At 46.6% G+C, this 21,659-nt stretch overlaps 1 pseudogene; it reads left to right on the plus strand.

Annotated features, from left to right (window-relative positions):
* The first annotated feature begins 438 nt into the window (after positions 1 to 438).
* Positions 439 to 10,027, plus strand: LOC147986237 (uncharacterized; annotated as a pseudogene).
* Positions 10,028 to 21,659: the final 11,632 nt, after the last annotated feature.

Consider the following 21,659-nt stretch of genomic DNA (forward strand, 5'->3'; position numbering starts at 1 on the left):
CCCAACAGACCCCCCAGGCTACTTTTTCGGCGCCGGCGCCGAAAAGACGGCCCGGTCACGTTCCAGGACGCCGAAAATCGCCGGTTCGGACCTTTTTTTCGCCCGGCGGTCACAGGCCGAACCCGACGCGTTGGGGAGCAGTTGGGGGCTACGGCGCTAGGGAAAAGCACGCCTGGCCCACACCAACAGGTAAAAAGTCAAGGTTTTCTTCCCCCGACTCGCCTCGCACCCCCAGCGCCCTCGGCCACCACTAGCTATATCCCGGCGACGGCCGCCGCCCTACTCTGCTAGATAGCCATTCCTCGCCGGAAAATAGTAGCGCTTCGCCGCGGCAGCCCCTTCCACAGCAGCTGGGCGTTTCCGGCCGCGGAGGCGCGGTTTAGCGGTGGGTACACGCCCACCGAGCGCAAGGTGTTCGGCGTTTTACCTGTCTCGGCGATGGACTCGGATGACGAGGAAGAGCTCGCCGCGCTGCTGGAGGAGGAAGCCGCGGCCGACGTCCAGGAAGAAGAGCATCTCATGGTGCTCGCCGCCCTCGCCCAGCTGCTGGCGAGCAATGAAAAGCCGCGGCGAGGTGGCTCGGCGCAGGGGCGGGTGAAAGCAAAGAACCGGCATCGTCTCGAAGGCTACTGCATGCTCTACTCCGACTACTTCGCCGATGCTCCACTTCATGGCGAGAAAATATTTCGGCGCCATTATCGGACGAGCCGAAAGCTCTTCCTCAGGATTGTGAATTCCATCCGGGAGTTCGACAACTACTTCAAGTGCAAGATGGATTGCACTGGCGCTCTTGGATTCACCTCCATCCAGAAGTGCACGACAGTGATGAGGATGCTTGCATATGGAGCTCCTAATGATTCACTCGACGACTATGGGCGCATGGCCGAGTCCACCAGCATAGAGTGTTTCTACAAGTTCTGTCGGGCAGTGGTGGCAGTGTTTGGGCCACAATACTTGAGAACACCCAATGCGGAAGACACTGGTCGGATCCTAGCCCAGAATGCAGCAAGAGGATTTCCTGGGATGCTTGGAAGCATCGACTGCATGCATTGAAAATGGAAGAATTGCCCATTTGATTGGCAGGGGATGTACAAAGGCGCCAAAGGCGGTTGCAGTATGGTGCTTGAGGCGGTAGCCACACAAGACCTCTGGATTTGGCACTCCTTCTTTGGTATGCCAGGAACTCACAATGACATCAACGTGCTGCAGTGCTCTCCTGTTTCTGCCAAGCTCGTTGAGGGCCATTCTCCTCCGGTGAACTTCAAGATTAATGGGCACCAATACAACAAGAGGTACTACCTAGCAGATGGCATCTATCCGAGATAGTCGATATTTGTGAAGACGATCTCAAACCCTGCGGCAGGAGGCAAGAACGCCTGGTTTGCGAAAGTTCAGGAGGCTTGTAGGAAGGATGTTGAGCGGGCATTTGGTGTGCTCCAATCTCGATTCGCTGTTGTTCGGTACCCCGCTCAGACCTGGTCCAAAGATCAAATGTGGGAGATTATGACTTGCTATGTCATCTTGCACAACATGATCATCGAGAGCGAGCAAGAAGACCCAGTGTTTGACACTGAATCATACTACAGGCAGGGTCCTCTAGCCGAAGTTGATCACCATCTACAGGCAACTTGGACTGCCTATCTCAGTATGCGTCAGGAGATCCGAGACCCACAGGTGCATCATCAACTGCAGAAAGATCTGATTGAGCACCTATGGAGGCTCAAGGGGGACGCTGTGTGATGAAATACGAGTTTTTATTTGTTGAACTATATAATTTGTATTGAACTATTTGTTGTTGTACTATTTTGTTGAAGTATTTGATTTTTCTATGATGAAATATGTGATAAAAAATAATTGTGTTGATAATTGAACGCCGAGACACGGCGAAACCACGCCGAATATGGGCCTATTCTCGCCCATATGGACCCTTTATTCACTGAAATTGGACTGCAAAGTGGGTCAATTTCGGCGCCTGAGGACGACGACTGGGCGCAAAACCGCCCCAGCGCCGATTGTATCGCCGGCTCGCCCTCAAGAAGCGATTTTTATGCGTCCTGAGGGGCCAACGGCTGGAAATGCCCTTACAGATCAGGGGATCGGAGGAGGAGGGAGGGAGTGCATTGCTGTAAAGATTTCGGTCATATCCATGGGCCAAAAGGGGGCTTGCACTCGATCGCCACCTTTGGCGTCTTTGCCATAGGCACGTATGCCAAAAACCTTATCAGGATAGTATCCTTTTTCGTGCAAAGCACAACTGCCTTTCGTTTCCATTTCCGCCGGATTTATGCGAACCATGGGAGCGCCGGTGGAGCAAAGATGGGGCCGTAGGCGAAGCTCCTCATAAAGGCTCCCATGCCCTTTTCCGTGACTCCGGCCGCGGCACTCCACTTGCCCCGCCGAAACCGGCGCGCGCGCGCGGCAGCTCAAGCGCGCTCTTTCCGGGACTGTTTCGTTGGCGAGCCGAGAAGGTGGACGGCCATCGTTGCCGGTTGGCATCTGTCACCGCACCATGAAATTGGCAAGCAGGAGTGCAGCACCATCCATCCATCGCATGATGTGCACTAGCTTAGAGCATCTACGCTCAGTGATTGAACAGGAGAAAGAAGGAAAAAAGTGACCCAACCAAACACTCATATTATCTCTATAAGTCTGGGCTGTTTCAAACTCTTGTATTAAGGACAAATGTAGGAAGGATATAAGCGCTCGCGGGCGCGCTGGGGCAGTCCGCCACGTAGAACGTGGCTCACCCCGGACCACCTTTTTCTCTTTATTTATTCTTTTTTTTCTTTCTTTTTCTTCTCTCCACCAATCACTGACCAGACATATATGGGAGAAAAATGAGAAGTGTGGATTTATGAATGAAAAAATAAGGGTTGAAAACGGACAAGTTTGGTCACTGACCGGGCGCGTCCGCTAACGTTTAGGAGGTCAGATTTGCTAAGTCCGGTTATAGATGCTCCTATTGCCGGACGAGAGGGAAGGTGCTGCGTTGAGCAGTTGTCGAGAGAAAATTACATGGACCCCCCTTGAATTCATTGGCGCTTAAACTTCCTTGAACTGACAAGCACTACAATATGATACTTCTACATAAAAATACAAACATGGATTAAAGATTGATTAAGCAGAAACTAAGCACAACCATTAGACTAAGCGCAAACAATAGAAAAACAAAAGACACTTCTTCTTTAGACATACAACTCTTCTTCTTCGTCACCGGCATTGCAATTCCGGCAACGCAGCTAATTCTTCTCTTAGCCGTCAGCCGAAAGCTCAATGACACCTTCGTCTTCCTCGCCACCAGAAAGGCCAAGCGCCGCGTTGATTTTGACACTCAAGCGTTGGGCATGGCTGCTGGACTAAGCGTGGTAGGCGAGCCGGTTGGCATGGTGCGTGCTCGCCGATGCCATCGTGAACACACGTTGGGCCTCCTTCACTTGCGCCTGCGCCTTGCGAAAGATGGCTTCGGCCTGACGGTGATGTTGGATGCCAGAAGCATGGCGGTTGCGATGGGGTTCTCCGGCTCCTCCTGCTCCTGTGGCTCAGACATCGGTGACGTGGGGGGCTACAAAACTGTCTAAGGTACGAAAACTTTCAATACCATCCAACCTTCAACCCAGACTCTACTCAAACCGGTTTCTAGTCAGTTTGATTGGGTTGGGCCCAGTCAGCTTCCACATCACCAGAAAAGATCATGAATATGCATTATCATTGTATTTTCAATATGTTTGGATTTTCTTTTTGAAATTTGCCCGGAATGATCACCGCAATAGCATTCATTTTATATAAGAATAAATAAAAAATCTGGACACGTTCAATTTTTGTCAAAATTTGACCAAAAAAGCTCGTGAATATGTACATTCCTTGTATTTTTAGTCTGTTTGAAAAAATTAGTTCGAAACTTTTCCAAAACGATTAGCATGATAGTGTTCATGTTAGAAAATGTGTTTACTTTTTTGTGGACACTTTCATTGTCTAGTCAAATTTTGACTAAAAAGATTCTAAATATGCATTTTCCTTGTATTTTTAATCTGTTTGTCAAAAAGATTGAAACTCTCCTACAATGATCAAACTTGTAGTGTTCATTTTAGAGATTTGTTTCAATGTTTGGGGCGCTTTTCATTTTCTAGTCAAAATTTTACCAATAAAAGTCCTAAATATGTATTAATTTATCTGCTTGGAAAAAAGTTTGGAATTTTCACATAATTATCAGCATGGTTTTGTTAATTATACATATTTTTTTCATTTTTTTCTGGACACTTTTATTTTTGGGTCGAAAAAGTGGGGTGATGACACTGACTGAGCGGGTCAGCTGGTCAAGCCAACTAGAAACCTGTCTGAGCAGTCAGGGTTAAGCGTTGCACTGTCTTGAGAATTCAGAGTTGTAACTTACACGGTTTTGAAGTTTGAGGTTATTTCTTTAACATTAATTTGTGTCAATTCAAGGTTTAAGTATGGATCCTCTCTTTATGCTCAGCCTATGGAGTCATACGGGTGTATGTATGTTGTTGTCAGAAACATTGTCCAAGACACCAGGACGCAACATCATTGATAACATCCACAAAACAAAATATAAAGAAAAATGTTATAAGGAAATTGAAATGGGCTCGCGGGACCACATGCTACGAAGACGAATAGTACAATGAGTAGTATATCTGAAGTGAATACAAAAAGAGTCGTATGTGCAAGTGTTCAAACAATTGTCATTGTCACCCGAAAATACCTTCGAATTCATTGATTTTCTATTTCTATTGTTGAGATGTTTCGAATTCATGAAATTTTACAGGCATATATGTAACTTGAACACTAACAAATCTAACTGTTGAAAAACTTTTTAATTTGGAAAACATCCTTCGACGTCTAGGAATACATACTCCCGGGTGCTAATGCAAATCCTATATATACCTAAAACATTGATTCCCACTAATTATAATTAGGGATAATTAATTTCATGCCCCTAGCGGTGTCCCAGTCGATAGTTTTACCCCTAATTTTGAAAAGCTCTCGGTTCTGCCCAAGGCACTTCGCTCCTCTTATACTTTTGCCTTTGATTGTCACTTTGAAAACTTCATAACAAATTCATACTAACTCAGAAAAATGCAAATAAAATATCAGAATGTTCAGAAAAACATCAACTATATGTGCATGTCATTTGCATTCATGAGAAAAGCGTTGGAAAGTGTCAGTCTCAATTTGAGCTCATATGATCTCAGCTTGAACAGTAAAATCTGAACAAGTTGAAAACAATTTCTAAAAATTCTAAAATATTATGGCAAACATCGACGAATGTTTTGAGTTCTTACAAAGTTTCATCAGGGAATGACATTCCTGGAAGTCGTGGCAAAAAAACAAAAGAAACACTCTAAAATGCTTTTGTTTTGGAGCATCAATTTTTTTCACAACTCCCACGTATGTCATTCCTCGATGAAACTTGGCAAGCACTCAAAACATTGCTAAATGTTATTTTTTTAAAAATGATTTTTTAGATTTTACTGTTCATGGTGAGATCCTATAGGCTCAAACTAAGATGGGGACTTTCCAACACTTTTTCATGAATGCAAATGACATGCACATATAGGTGATGTTTTTCTGAACATTTGAATATCTTATTTGTATTTTTCTGAGTTGGTATGAATTTTTTATGAAGTTTTCAAATTGACAGTGAAATGATCAAAGGGCAAAAGAATAAGAGGAGCGAAGTGGCTTGGGTAGAACCAAATGTTTTTGGAAATTAGGGGTAAATTTTCTGAGTGAGACACAACTAGAGCATAAAATCAATTATCCCTTATAATTATCTCAACATGCATGCTTCTAAATTATCAAAATTGTTGTAGCCGTTAGATTTACTAACTTGATACATTAGCATAAATCTGATCTACACATTTGAATCCTCCACCATGCAACACGCATTAGTGCATTCTAAGTGTGTTTTAAACCACACTACATGTAATTGTGACATGCACAACTTTCATGCCAAGATTATTTTTAGCTTATGCGAAAAAATCTCACATAGTTTTAATTGTAAGTACTGAATTAGTATTCTACATATTATTTAGAAATTATTTATCCAATTCCGCAACAAGCGTACAGGGTACCATCTAGTATACCCCAATACATCACCGGACGTGTCTAGCCAGCGCATGACTGCTTGGGATGCGTAGCGAGCGGCCGTCATTTTAGGCAATTTCTTGTCTCTTCCTTTTTAATTAGAATAGTCATCTAGTAGTCTCTTTTCCTGTTGTGTGCATATGCATCTTCTTATGTGCATGTATATGCATGTGCATGTGTTTGTTCATATTTATTTTGTGATTTTAAAATTTTAAAAGGCATAACTTTCAATCCGTGTGTTGAAATTCAGATCCATTTTCACTGCTGAAACCCTTGCGACGTGCTCTTTAAAAGTAGATCCCACATGGGGGAGTTTCGACGAACTAGTCTTCCTGCCAACTAAACATCAATATGTGTGCAACTAGAGTACATGCCACGCCAACTGAGCATATGTGTGTGTGCCAATAGTCCTTCTGCCAACTAAACATCAATATGTGTGCAACTAGACTACATTGCCGCGCCAACTGAGCATATGTGTGTGCCAATAGTCCTGCCAACTAAATATCATGTGTGTGCAACTAAACTATATTTGCCTCGCCAACTGAGCATATATGTGTAACTAGTCCTACCAACTAAATATCAATGGGTGTGCAACTAGACTACATTGCCGCGCCAATTGCGCATATGTGTATGCAACTAGTGTCCTGCCAACTAAATATCAATATGTGTGCAACTAGACTAAATTACAAGCCAACTGAGCATATGTGTGTGCAACTAGTCCTTCTGACAACTAAACATCAATGTGTGTGCAACTAGACTATATTATAAGCCAACTAAACATCAATGTGTGTGCAACTAGACTAAATTACAAACCATGTAGTACTAAAGTTGGTTTAAAAAAAGTTGCACCATGTAGTACTAAAGTTGCACAATGCAGTACTTTAGTTGCACCATATAACATCAAAGTTGGCATCAAAAAAATTTCGTCAAAACATATCCATGCGGAATTTAGTTTCAAAGATCTCGTCGCGATGAATCCAACAGTGAAAACGGATCTGAATTCCGACGCGTGGTTTAAAAAATATGATTTTTTAAAAATTTGAAAGGTTAAAATAAATGTGCGTGAATTTGTTTCCCAGATTAGTACTTACGCATTTAATGCTAACAAAAAACATTCACCAGCTGACAAAAAAATACACACTTATGAGTAACAAGCCGGTCGCCCGTTTCTACGAAAAAGTATGCGTGCACTTTTAAGTTTCAGGTACATCACCACGATATGCCAACATTTTACCTCCCTTGCATGCACGCCTTTTTTTGTGAGGCCATACACGCTATACAACAAGAAAAGGTAAGTGTGCATCACCATTCTAAACAATGATCCCAACTGAACCCTCAAAAACTATTCAAGTTAACACCATTGTCCAAATTGGTATGATTTTTTGAAACCACCCATTATATTAATTAATAATGTTTCTAAAATCATAGTGAACACCACTCATAATGTAGGAAAAATTGGTACGAATTTAACTCGCATGGTGTCTAGGTGTCAATGTTTTCATGTGTCCAGCGAAAAAAGCTCTGGCGTCCCCTCAGAAGAAAAAGAAACTCAAACATCATACATAGGAATTACTCCTTTGATGGTACTCCCACTTAAAATATTGACACAATTAATATGTTACTCCCTCCGAACCGGGTTTACTGTCACCCTCATATTTTTGATCAAACGTTGGCCATCCATATGACTAACATATATGTTACAAGAGGAGAGCAGTGATTTGGTGCCCAGGTTCATCTGCACCCGCGATGAAGAAAAAAATCAAAACAAATACTATATATATTTTAAAAATTTGCACTGTAGATACTTTGATGAGTGAGGTGTGCTTCAAATTCCAGATCATTTGGGCATCCGAATAGCTCTCGGCAAAAAAGACAAATTTAAGGATTGTAAAATGCTTACTGTTCATGTATTGTTCTAACCCAATTTGTCTTTTTTACGGAGAGCTACTCATATGTTAAAATGATCTGAAAATTGGAGCGCACCTCGCGCACCAAATTATCTACCATGCAACAATTTTTTTATTTCTTGTGACTTTTTTCTTGACCAGGTGCAGATGAGCCTGGGCTCATAAATGAATATTCGTTACAAAAGTTATATTTGAACTTGTATTTGAAAGAGGTTTCCTATAGTATAATTTTTCTAACATATAATTTATAGTAAATCTATGGTCAAACTTTGGCTTAAAATAAAATGGAGCCTGATAAACCCGCACGGACAGAGTAGAACGATGTCACGGCTGACGGGAGTACGAGTAGTAATATCTACAGCGCTTCGCTCTACGAACCGCTTCGCTCTTCTCTTCCTCGCAGAGAAAGAGGCGAAACATTTGCCGTCATTGTCTCCGGTGACTCCTCCCGTGAAGACCTTTCAACGCCGGCGGGAAAAGGGGCCGGACCTTGCACGCGACGTGTAGTAGCACGAGTCTAGGGTTTTGGTCGTCCAAGGTCTCCTCTATGGTGGACGGATGGCGAAGCGAATAATTTGTCTTTGGATCTTTGTCTAATGCATCATCCTCAATTCTCATTGCAACATCTGGTTGGTTCGATGTTCAAGCAAGGTTGGCGTAGCGACGTCGACTACTTTGTGGATGCTATGTGTGCTTTGACCCCGCTGTCGCGACAACGTCTACTCCAGCATCGTGGTCAGGACGGTGGCAACGACATCTTTCCAAAGATTGCTCGTTTCACACATGGTGGGCTTCAGGTCTTCTCTTCGACAATGTCAACTGAGAACGGCAGGGCCATTGATCAAAGAGTGTGGGGATAATCCCTAGCCCACGAACCACATTGTCTCAGGTCGTCCAGCGGCCCGCTTCATTGGCTCACAACGCAACATTGTCTGCTATGGTGCTTCTTTGGTTCCGGGCAAGTTGGTGTCTCCCCTATGTTCGGTAAAGCTTTGCGACGATGGCATACGATGGGCGGATGGTTGTCTTCGCTTAGGTCCCTGGGTTGTACTTTTATCTTGGATCGTGATAAGTAACTAACGACAGGTACGAGCACATGGCAACTCCGAACGTTTTCGACTGCAAGTTTAGTGACTCGAAGATGACAAGCATGACAACTTTCGTGTTTCAGTTTACTTTTGGTAGAAACTTAATGTATGTCACTGAAAATTGCCATCGAAAAATGTTATCGCTTGATGTGTGATATTTATCATTTGAGTTTATCTTTTATGGGTCCTTTCTGCAAGGTGCGTGCTCGTGGTCTTCTGATTGTCTCTAAATAGTGCCTACGCGTGTGGTTTTGTAATCCAACGGTTGATTGATTGACGGGAGCCGCTACGCGTCCGCTGGTAGATGTCTAGTAAACATCCACCACCTCGACAGCCGTCAGATCTCCGCGCGCGAGCCGTCCGATCTAACTCCTTGCACACGCGTGTCGCCTTCCCGACACATTAATCCTGAAACAACAAACCAGTTGCAGAAACATCGGCCGCGTTGTAGAAACAATTCCTGAAACAACGACTGCGTTGCAGAAACAATTCCTGAAACAACGACTGCGTTGCAGAAACAACTAACATGTTGCAAAAATTTGGGGATTGCAGAAACAATTCCTGAAACAACGGCTGGGTTGCAGAAACAATTCCCGAAACAATGGCTGCGTTGCAAAAATAACTACCATGTTGCATGCGTCAAGCACATCGCCGCCGACCGCAACAGAGCAGTAGCGCCGCCACTCCGTGGCTGCTGGGTTTGTAGAAGCACCGTTGTTGCGGGAAACTTGTTGCAGGAAAACTGAGCTCGAGGAGGCGGAGCCAATGGCTGTCTATGCCGGTGCTCCCCGAGCAGCGGGACGACGACGGACGCAGATGCTGGTGCTCCGAGGATGGCAGACGCGGCTCGAGATCTTGTTTGAGATGCGGCGGAGGAGGAACTTGGGCAGGATGGAGGCAGGAGAAGAAGAGGAGGGGCATGGCTGATGGAGGCCTGGTTATCGGCATGCCCACTGGCGACGATACATTGGTTGGGGAGGGGCTGCGAGGTTAGAGGAGAGGGAGGAGAGAGGAAGAGGAGGAGATGAAGAAGAAGATGAGGTGGGCGGGGCTTCTCACCGGTGGGGCGGCGGCAGAGCATGGCAGGCGCTCGAGATCCAACGACGAAGATGAACGAGTAGAGCGAGAAGATAAGATGTGATGCAGTGGACCTTCCTAGAGATAAGAAGGTTGGCCCGCGTATAAGGAGGCGGATGGAATCGCACCGATCCGTCGGTTCAACAGAAGCTTTTTCCTTGATTGACTCGTAGTTTTTACCTTTAAAAAGTAGTAATATCTTGAGTTCAGAGGAAGTAAACCGTAAAAAGTGAATTCGACAGAAGCATCCACGTTCTAGTAGTACTACTACGTATACTAGTAGGAGTACCCTGCAAGTATGGACCAATGCACGCAGTAAATGCAGGCTTCGACTTCTCCGTGAGACGTTTCTTTCCTGCCAAGGTAATCCAGCGCGCTCTACAGTCTGTCTATAGCCATAGGCCAGCCCGATATGAATACACGCGGCGGTCAGCCGTCACCTCGTCTTTAAACAGCCTTGCAAAGACCTAGTCCATGCTCGCACCTCGGGCGCCGTTCGAGTCCACCACGTCAGCACCCCACGCCGCCCTGCGCCCACTCGGAGTTGGCCACGTCCCCGACATGACGCGTCGGCTGACCCGCCAGGTTGGACGACGGGTCGGCAGCAAGTGACCTTTCGTAAGGGCATGTACATCAGTTTAGATAGCTGTTGTCTATATACTACCTCCACGTCACTTTATAGACGGTACAAAAGGCACCTTGTAAAATAGGCTGTCTATTAGGCTATCTGAAGCACTCACCCACGATCTGGAGTTTCGGCTGTGCGTGTGATTAGTTTTGCACGTAAAGTAAACGGAACATGAGATTTTCTAGGACTGTAACAGACGACCTATGCATACAACGGTAAAAAGGGTGTTGACAAGCAGAGAAATTTTTGGGAATCGACCGTCTTTATTTCTACAGACGGGCACCTTCTGCTCCTCTATCTCTCTCTTCCACGTGGTTGAAAATCCTACCTGGCATCTCTTACAGACTGCTGACTGTACACTGTTGTACATGCCCTAACCCTCGCGATGAAAGCAGCAGGTCAGTGACATGTGGGGCTCCTGTGGTGGGGCTCGCAGCCGAGATGCGTTACGTGTGTAGCAGTTTACGTGACGCGACGTGCCTCACATAAAGAGAACGATGGGCTGGCGGTGCACGCTGGTCCTACCGGAGAAGAAGCAGTGCCCTCGAAGCAACTGGATACCGAAACTGCCCCTGGCGGAGCGCGGGAACCGCAGTTTAGTCTTTTTTGCCCTCGTCGTCGGGGTGGTCCATTTTGGTGAGTTGAATTCCACTGACTTTTTAAGGCCAACTTCACCGTACGATCCCATTCTGTCCGGTCTCGTTCATTTGAAGTAAAACAGATAAACGAGGCGGCCCAGCGTGCGACGGTCCGGACCTATCTGATCTGTTTTGTGTTCGGGCCGTCCATTTCGAGCGCATCTTTGCGCCAGGTTTGGGTCGTCGCGGACACCGAACGGACGCGCCGCTCGTCCGCGTCTGGCCGCGTGGTGGGACGGCCACCTACCTCCCGTCCGTCAACATCAATGCGCACGGGTGGCCGGCCCCACCTGTCATCGGCCCAGTGGAAGGTCGCCGCCCTTCTTAAATGGAGAACCCGTGGACCGGTCGTCGCCCACACTGCCCCACTCCATCCCGCGGCCTTCTCAAAACCCGACAGCGCCAAACCCTAGCCCTCCCTTGTCCTCAAGCTCGTCGGCCGGCCACCTCGAAACCATGGGCTTCTGGAACCGCAAGGGGAAGCACGACCGCGAGGCCGGCTCCTCGTCGGGGCGCCGCGCCGGCTCCGTGAAGGAGGCCGCATCACCACCACGCCGGGCCCCCGCGCGCCCGCGTTCTCCATCGCCCCACGTCCACTGGCGAGCGCGACCGGCACTACATCCGCGCGTCGGTGTGCCGCCGTTATTGGGAGACGAGGACGCCGCTCCCCTGGAGCGACGTCCACCTCCCCAACAATTGGCACCTGTCCGCGGACCGTGTGCCGATCCCGCCGGTCCCGGCGAGCGGCCGTGCTTGCCGTGAAGAGATCGAGCGCCGCCGCCGCCTCCTCCCCGACGACCTGTACTACGACGACAGGTACGTCCCAGACCCCTCCCTCTGGGATACCTGGCTCAGGGACGAGCACCATGTGCGGCGTGCCCCCTTCTTCGCCGGCACGGCGTCTAGGCCGCGGCGGCCACGTCGGGAGCGCGCAGCGCCTGCTCCCTAGGAGCGCGGGCGTAGGCTGGTGCGCGGCCTCATGCCCACGTCGTCGCCGTCGCCTTCGCCATCTCCACCACCACCTCCTCGCATGACAGAGAAGGAGGAGGCCCGTCTCATGGCGCGTGTCATGGAGGACCCCATGCACACGCACGATGAGCGGCAATGGGAGGGCCTGGAGGAGATGATGGCCCGCTCCGCCGCCGGCGAGGTAGCCATCCCCGAGGAGGTGATGGAGGAGGAGCCGGTGGCCGCGTTCCACCCGGGTCTGCTGGGCCAGGGGTGGGGCTGGTCCTGCACTGCATCGGAGATGGCGGCCGTCGTGGGCGTGAACTGGTGCGCCACTCCGCCGCGGTCACCGGAGTGGGAGGCGTCGCCACGGGAGGAGGTCGTGCAGGCACCTCCCGCCGTCCAGCCCGCCTCCGTCTACCACGCACCGCCGGCCCACCTCTGGATGCCGCCGGCCTACGTGGACCTTGTCAGCGACGACGACGACGCTGGTGGCCATTCAAGACGGCTACGGCGACGACATCGACGAGTACGGGCAGGAGCGCGCTGGCGGCGGCGTCTTTTTATTTTTGTTTTTTATGTTAATTATGAAACTGGACCGTTTAAATGGACCGAGAAACTGGGCCGTTTTGTGGCCGTGACCCCTATATATGTTTTATGTTTTTTAACTGCATTTATTTACTTTTTTAATCATTTCATTTAAGTTTTTATATTTTTTTATTCATGTCTATCCTGGACAGATTTTAGGGTGCGGCCGCGCGTTGGACACACCCACGATTCATCGGACAAACATGCACAAAGACGTCCGTTTGAAATCGCGCGGTGGAGTTGGCCTAACGAACCCATTTTGGTAACTTTCAATGAAGAACGGGAGCACCGGTGCACTGGTCAATTTTGCGAACCCGTCCAGGCGTCCACATGCATAGACAACGTCCAGTGAACTAGTCAAGCCACTCGAGGGCAACGGCAACGCGTAAGGCCAACTCCAGCGCATGACCTCAAATGGAAGTCCGTTTTGACCTGTTTTCGTCTGTTTGGAGCAGCAATAAATTCGTCCATGTCCGCTTGTGCCGTTGGATTGTCGGTGCGTCCAACGCACGGCTACATCCCAAATCATGTCCAGGATGGACGTGATAAAAATGCAAAAACTAAACTAAAATGTCGAAAAAATAAAATAAACACAAACATAAAAACATAAAACATAATTAAACATCACGGCCATAAAACGGTCCAGTTCCACAGTTCACATAGACTTAATTAACATAAAAAAACAAAAGAAAACCGCCGCCCGCGCACTCCTGCGTGGCCGTCGCCATCTTCTCAGTGGCTGCCGTTGTCGTTGTCGTCGCTGACGAGGTCGACGTAGGCCGGCGGCATCCAGAGGTGGGGCGGCGGTGCCTGGTACACGGGAGCTTGCTGGAAGGCAGGAGGTGCCTACACCACCACCTCCCGTGGCGACGCCTCGCGCTCCGATGACTGCGGCGGCGTGGGGCACTAGTTCACGCCCCCACGTCGTCGGCCATGTCCAGAGCCCGCGCACTTGGGGAGGGCTCGAAGCGCGTGCACGGTGCTCACGTGGCCGCCACGACCCCGACGAGGTGCCGACGAAGAAGGAGGCACGCCACGTGTCGTGCTCGTCCTGGAACCATGTGTCCCAGAGGTCGGAGTCGATGGCGTACCTGGGGTCGTAGTAGAGGTCGTCTGGCAGGAGGCGGCGGCGGTGTTCGATCTCCTCGCAGCGCACTCGACCGCTCGTCGGGACCGGTGGGATCGACACCCGATCCACGGACAAATGCCAGTTATTGGGCAGGTGCACGTCGCTCCAGGGAAGTCGTGTCCTCGTCTCCCAGTAACGACGGCAAGCATCCGCGTGGATGTAGTGCCGGTCATGCTCGCCGGTGGCCGTAGGGGCGATGGAGAATGCGGGAGGCGCTGGGGCCCTTCGCGGTGGTGATGCGGGCTCCTCTTTGACGCCGCGGCGGCGACAGCCCGAGGACGAGCCAGCCTCGCGGTCGTGCTTCCCCTTGCGGCCGGTGTTCTAGAAGCCCATGGCTGTCGGTGGCCGGTGAGCTTGAGGAAGGCGAAGGGAAAGCTAGGGTTTGGGTGTCGGGTTTCGAGGAGGCCGCGCGACCAGAGTGGGAGCATGGACTGCGATCGGTCCATGGCTTCCCATTTAGGAAGGACGTGGCCCGCTCGCCTGGGTGGATGACAGGTGGGGCCGACCGTGCGTGCACATTAATGTTGGGCAGTGGGAGGTAGGTGGCTGCCTGCCACGCGGCCCCGAAGCGAATGAGCGGTGTGTCCGTTTGTTGTCCGCCGTGACCCAAACCCGGCGCATGTTTGCTCTCAAAATGGGTCGGCCCATACACAAAACGAACCAGATGGGTCCAGGCCATCACGCGCTGGGTCGTGGAGTCTGTCCGTCTTACCCCAAATGGACGGGACCGAACGGGATGGGGTCGCGTGCTGGAGTTGGCCTAACATCGGCCGTTGAATTATATACACTTTCGAACTTGTTCGTCAACACTACCATCTTGTTGTTTCATAAGGCTAATCATAGTGGGAGTAACTTCAGCAGTAACATCAAGTCTAACTCAGTAAATTTGCCTATGTGACAATGAGTTAATGAGGAGAGATGTAGTTTGAGTAACTTAGCTAGTTATCGTAGCATCACATACACTGATACGCGTCGGTGCTATACAAATGGTTTTTAACCCCTTTCCGTGACGGCATTTGGAACCGTCGCCTAGTGAGTGTCGGTTAATGGGGGTCCTTCCCACACGACCTAGAAACCGTCGGGGATAGGGAGCCAAGATGCATATGCAGTACTCCTACTCGTTTGTGCTCGCATTGCCATCGCAGTCGGTATTCTATGGTGCTACGTTTACGATGCGCGGCCTATCACAAACATTTCATTACTATAGAACGTGCATGATAAGCATACAATCACACACATTCGCTTTTCCCAAACCGTATGTGACAACTAATTAAGAAGATTAGCTAATCGTTGTACGAGTGTCGGACAAGATTAGAAACGTCGGACCGTAGTAACATCATCGTACACGCCAACTATCGCACACGCTATTCTGTGGTGCAACTTTTACGATGCATACTTTATCAGAAACAGTTCATGGTTGCGAATCGTGTATGAAAAGGCAACTAACACAAACGTTTAGTTTGCCCCCACCCTTTGTGATATTGTCTGACATCGCACACGCTTTGCAAACGGCAACTGTGTGCATGATTGCACACATTTCCTCTCTGTGAACTGTCTCGGATTATGGTATATATCGCAAACGTTTGTGTTTCACCAACCGTGTGTGCCGTAACGACCTGGAGAGCGTAATTTCACCTTAATTTAATTGCTACCATTTCAAATTGTACCGGATTTGAATTTGAATGTATGCTATAGCTTTATTCATATCCATCAGGTTCAAACAGCCAATGCATTATTCAATTCATAGGTACATATGTTCAAGAATTACATAAGAACCAAATAAAGAATGATGAACCACAGTTGTATACTTGTACTATTAAAGACGGTAAAGAAAGAGGCGAAATACATTCTGTTTGCTTAACAAGGTGAAGCGGAATGCCCATATTGTGCCCTCCTCCATCCAGAAGGCACGCATGACTCTAGTCCAACCCCTTGTGATGGCCGACCACCCATCCTTCACGGTCTTCATGAAAACATCTAGATAATCATCGTGTTCTGGTAGAAATACTTTAACCTTTGCATGCCCACCAATCATGTAGTTTGAGAGGTAATCTTGAGTAATCTCTTTTGGCAACCACTGCAAAGGAAAAACATTCAGACATTGTTATCTAACACAACTCATTATGGACAGTAAAAAGAAGGCTGCAGAGTTCTTACTTACCATCATGCGGTTCACTGTTATCTTGAATAAAGTGTAAACAAATGGTTCAATTGCCATCTTTTGACCCATTTTACTAACAATTTTTATCAGCTTCCTCACTTGATGTTGGTTCATCGATATCTCATTGCCCCATATGCAGAAATGGTCGAAGCGCGGATCTTTACCAATGACATATGTACCTAAAAGCATCAAGTTAATATTAGAAGCTAAATAACAATTGCACAATGATGTAGTACAACACTGTTTTATAATATCTTATAGCATCTAATATAATCACATATTAGATGAATTAACATATTATATTATGGGCCAGAAGGAGTTTATCGCATTCTTACAAATTATCGGCTGATTAACTGTTGCTGTATCCATGTGTTAGAGTTAGTTTGAACTAGTTCGGGCTCAAATAGCCCTAAAGTATATCCAAACATGAGGGCTAGTTTGAGCTAGTTGCATCTAACCCACCCCAAAAAATATCCAACCCAAGAGGTGCTAATTGAAGCTAGTTCTTCTAGTGCATTTATTGTCAATCTAACCCTATCATCCAAAAACCTCTTTGGATGGAGTTAGTTCAAGGTTAGTCATGAGCTAGAAACTAACTCTAACCTCTAGCTAAGTTGAGTATCCAAATAGGGTTGTGTTGCTGCTGCTGCTGCTCTTCTACGTATATCTAGACATCATCAGAACATTAAGGCAACAGTCTTCCTTATTGCTATGTAGCCTAGGATTGCATATTTAGACATTAATAATAGTGCATGTTGCTATGTACCCTCAGATATATTACATATGGTCCTAGTTAACTTAACGATAAATGGGTTACAGATATATTCGGTTAAAAGTCTGATTCACCGATTTGTCCCTTATCAGCCCCCAGCCTATATGGTACCAGCTACAGATATCCTGAATAGTGAGTATATATAAGCCATGGGATGAAACTAACCTCGATGGAAAACATTAGTCGTTCCTAAAATTGTCCTGTGTATGTACATCGAGAGGCATGTTAAGCACAACAGGCTAAACATCAACCAAATTATCCATGGCAGACAAAATAATCTCCAAAAGATAGCTTCAGTGTGCAGGTTTAAGCACGCTAGTAAAGCAAAACAAGTGAAAAGATGTGTTAATTGCAACGGGCCTAACATTTAACAACAAGCAAACATAGTCATTCAAACTGGTATTGTGCCGGTCTAAGTACACTGGTAATTATTAAATAAAAGTGGAAAGGCGTGTTAACTACAAGATGTAGCAACCAAATCTAGTCATTTATAGTGGTATTGTTGAAACTTGTACTGATGAAATTGAACTGCATAGTTCATACTTGCACATATAGAACATCACATTATGAATAACTGGAATAAATAAGGCATACTACGAACAACCAAAGATAGCATTTGAAACTGGACATTTGCTAACTAGAAACAACCGAACAATCAAAAAACTTTAAAAGAGGCATATGCTAGCTATAACGGGCATAACAACAAGCAAATATATGCATTCCTATTGGTATGTTTAAAACTGGATTGATGAAATATACTGCACAGTAAATAATTCCACATATAGAGCATCACATTGTGAACAACTGAAATAAACAAGGCATACTGCAAACAACCAAATATAGCAATTAAAACTAGACATATTCTCACTACACTACAAAAGGGACTCGACAAAACAAATCATGGTTTTCCCCCTGTGAAGAGGCACGGCAAAAAAATCATGAGTTTCCTCACTTGTCACAGATGAGCTCGTTCTAGTGGGAAGAGCATGGACCCTGGATGCGCTCCATGTTATCGTAGATGGGCTCCTTCCCCTTGGAAGAGCACGGCTGTAAGGTGCCCTCCCTGATGTCGCAGACGGGCTCTTTCCCCTTGCAAGAGCAGATGTGCTCTTTCCCCTTGGAAGAGCCGGAGAGGGTGCCCTCCTCGTGGTCGCCGTCGATGAGGTCTGACTTGGAAGCTGTGATCCCAAGCCAGAGTCGCAGAACATGTCCTTCATAAATGACAAAAGGGGCTCGATGGCGATGTAGGATGGAAATTGTTGACATTGAGCCAGAGGAGATCAGCGGCGGGGACATGGATGAGATCAACAGCGGTTGAACCCGAGGGGTTGGGGGTGGGCCACTTAACCTGTGACATAGCCCGCCTCAGGCCATCGCTGTCGATGACCTTGATGTCGTAGCCGGCGTCCGAGACATACCCGCATACTTTAGTCCGCTGCTTGAGTGCCTGCGGCTAGTAATAGTCGTCAGCTTCCTCGGTGATGTCGGGCGAAGAGAACGCGATACACCTCTTTTGGGCCAGTCGCTCCTCGAGCTCCACAGGAAGCATAGCCAGGCTTAGGTCGTGACGCTCTGGAATGGCGGATGGGGATGGGGATCTGTGGGAAAGGGGGCGTTTGGCAGGCGTTATCTAAGAAACTCAAGGCGGCCTGGGTATGGAGATCGATGGGTAAGCTGCACGGGCAAACCGGTAGATGTTGACAATAGAGGCCTTGCGGCGGCGGCAGGGACCTTGCTAGGGTTTCGAGCGAGGGAGGGTGTGTGTGTGCGCGCGCGCCCGAGGAGGTTTTGGTGTGTGTGTGTGTGTGTGTGTGTGGAGGGGGGCGGGGCGGGGGTTGATACATCTCCAACGTATCTATAATTTTAGATTGTTCCATGCTATTATATATTATGTTTTGGATGTTTAATGGGCTTATTTTACACTTTTATATTATTTTTGGGACTAACCTATTAACCGGAGGCCCATCCCAAATTGCTGTTTTTTTGCCTATTTCAGTGTTTCGCAGAAAAGGAATATCAAACGGAGTCCAAACGGAATGAAACCTTCAGAAGCTTGATTTTTGGAACAAACGTGATCCAAGGGATTTGGAGTGGACATCAAGAAACAATCGAGGAGGCCACGAGGCAGGGGGGCGCGCCTACCCCCCCTGGGCGCGTCCTCCACCCTCGTGGGCCCCTCGTTGCTCCACCGACCTACTTCTTCCTCCTATATATATTCATATACCCCGAAAACATCCAGGAGCACCACCAAAACCTATTTCCACCGCCGCAACCTTCTGTACCCAAGAGATCCCATCTCAGGGCCTTTTTCGGAGCTCCGTCGGAGGGGGCATTGATCACGGAGGGCCTCTACATCAACTCCATGGTCTCTCCGATGATGTGTGAGTAGTTTACCTCAGACCTTCGGGGTCCATAGCTAGTAGCTACATGGCTTCTTCTCTCTCTTTGGATCTCAATACAAACTTCTCTTCGATTCTCTTGGATATCTATTCGATGTAATCTTCTTTTGCGGTGTGTTTGTCGAGATCCGATGAATTGTGGGTTTATGATCAAGTTTATCTATGAACAAATTTGAATCTTCTCTGAATTCTTTTATGTATGATTGGTTATCTTTGCAAGTCTCTTTGAATTATCAGTTTGGTTTGGCCTACTAGATTGATCTTTCTTGCAATGGGAGAAGTGCTTAGCTTTGGGTTCAATCTTTCGGTGCTCGATCCCAGTGACAGAAAGGGAAACGACACATATTGTATTGTTGCCATCTAGGATAAAAATATGGGGTTTATATCATATTGCATGAGTTTATCCCTCTACATCATGTCATCTTGCTTAAAGCGTTACTCTGTTCTTATGAACTTAATACTCTAGATGCATGCTGGATAGCGGTCGATGTGTGGAGTAATAGTAGTAGATGCAAGCAGGAGTCGGTCTACTTGTCACGGACGTGATGCCTATATACATGATCATATCTAGATATTCTCATAATTATTCACTTTTCTATCAATTGCTCGACAGTAATTTGTTCACCCACCATAATACTTATGCTATCTTGAGAGATGCCACTAGTGAAACCTATGGCCCCCGGGTCTATTCTCCATCATACAAGTTTCCAATCTATTTTATTTTGCAATCTTTACTTTCAATCTATATCATAAAAATACCAAAAATATTTATCTTATTATTATTATCTCTATCAGATCTCACTCTTGCAAGTGGCCGTGAAGGGATTGACAACCCCTTTATCGCGTTGGTTGCGAGGTTCTTATTTGTTTGTGTAGGTACGAGGTGACTCACGCGTGGTCTCCTACTGGATTGATACCTTGGTTCTAAAAAACTAAGGGAAATACTTACGCTGCTTTGCTGCATCACCCTTTCCTCTTCAAGGGAAAACCAACGCAGTGCTCAAGAGGTAGCAAGAAGGATTTCTGGCGCCGTTGCTGGGGAGATCTACGCCAAGTCAAGACATACCAAGTACCCATCACAACTCTTATCCTTCGCATTACATTATTTGCCATTTGCCTCTCGTTTTACTCTCCCCCACTTCACCCTTGCCGTTTTATTCGCCCTCTCTTTCCATTCGCCTTTTCTTCTCTTGTTTGCTTGTGTGTTGGATTGCTTGCTTGTCACGATGCTCAAGATAATACTAAATTATGTGACTTTGCCAATACCAACAATAATGATTTTATTAGCACTTTGATTGCTCCTCTTACCGATGCTGAATCTTGTGAAATTAATACTGCTTTGCTGAATCTTGTCATGAAAGATCCGTTTTCTGGCCTCCCTAGTGAAGATGCCGCTACCCATCTAAACAATTTTGTTGATTTGTGTGATTTGCAAAAGAAGAAATATGTGGATAATGATATTGTTAAACTTAAGGTATTTTTGTTTTCGCTTAGAGATCGTGCTAAAGCTCGGTTTTCGTCTTTGCCTAAAAATAGTATTGATTCATGGAATAAGTGCAAAGATGCTTTTATCTCTAAGTATTTTCCTCCCGCTAAGATCATCTCTCTTAGAAACGATATTATGAATTCTAAACAACTTGATCATGAGCATGTTGCACAATCTTGGGAGAGGATGAAATTAATGATACGTAATTGCCCTACACATGGTTTGAATTTATGGATGATTATACAAAAAATTTATGCCAAATTGAATTTTGCTTCTAGAAATCTTTTAGATTCGGCCGTGGGAGGCACTTTTATGGAAATCACTTTAGGAGAAGATACTAAACTCCTAGATAATATTATGGTTAATTATTCTCAATGGCACACTGAAAGATCTAGTAGTAAAAGGTGCATGCAATTGAAGAGATTAATGTTTTGAGTGGAAATATGGATGAACTTATGAAATTGTTTGCTAATAAGAGTGCTCCTACTGATCCTAATGATATGCATTTGTCTACTTTGATTGAGAATAATAATGAATCTATGGATGTGAATTTTGTTGGTAGGAACAATTTTGGTAACAATGCGTATAGAGGCAATTTTAATTCTAGGCCGTGTCCTAGTAATTCCTCTAACAATTATGGTAATTACTACAACAATTCTTATGGAAATTATAATAAGATGCCCTCTAATTTTGAATCTAGTATTAAAGAATTTATTACTTCGCAAAAGAGTTT

This window comes from Triticum urartu, chromosome 2A, assembly GCF_056163025.1.
Source record: "Triticum urartu cultivar PI428250 chromosome 2A, HENAU_Tu73, whole genome shotgun sequence".
In the NCBI taxonomy this organism is placed as follows: domain Eukaryota; kingdom Viridiplantae; phylum Streptophyta; class Magnoliopsida; order Poales; family Poaceae; genus Triticum; species Triticum urartu.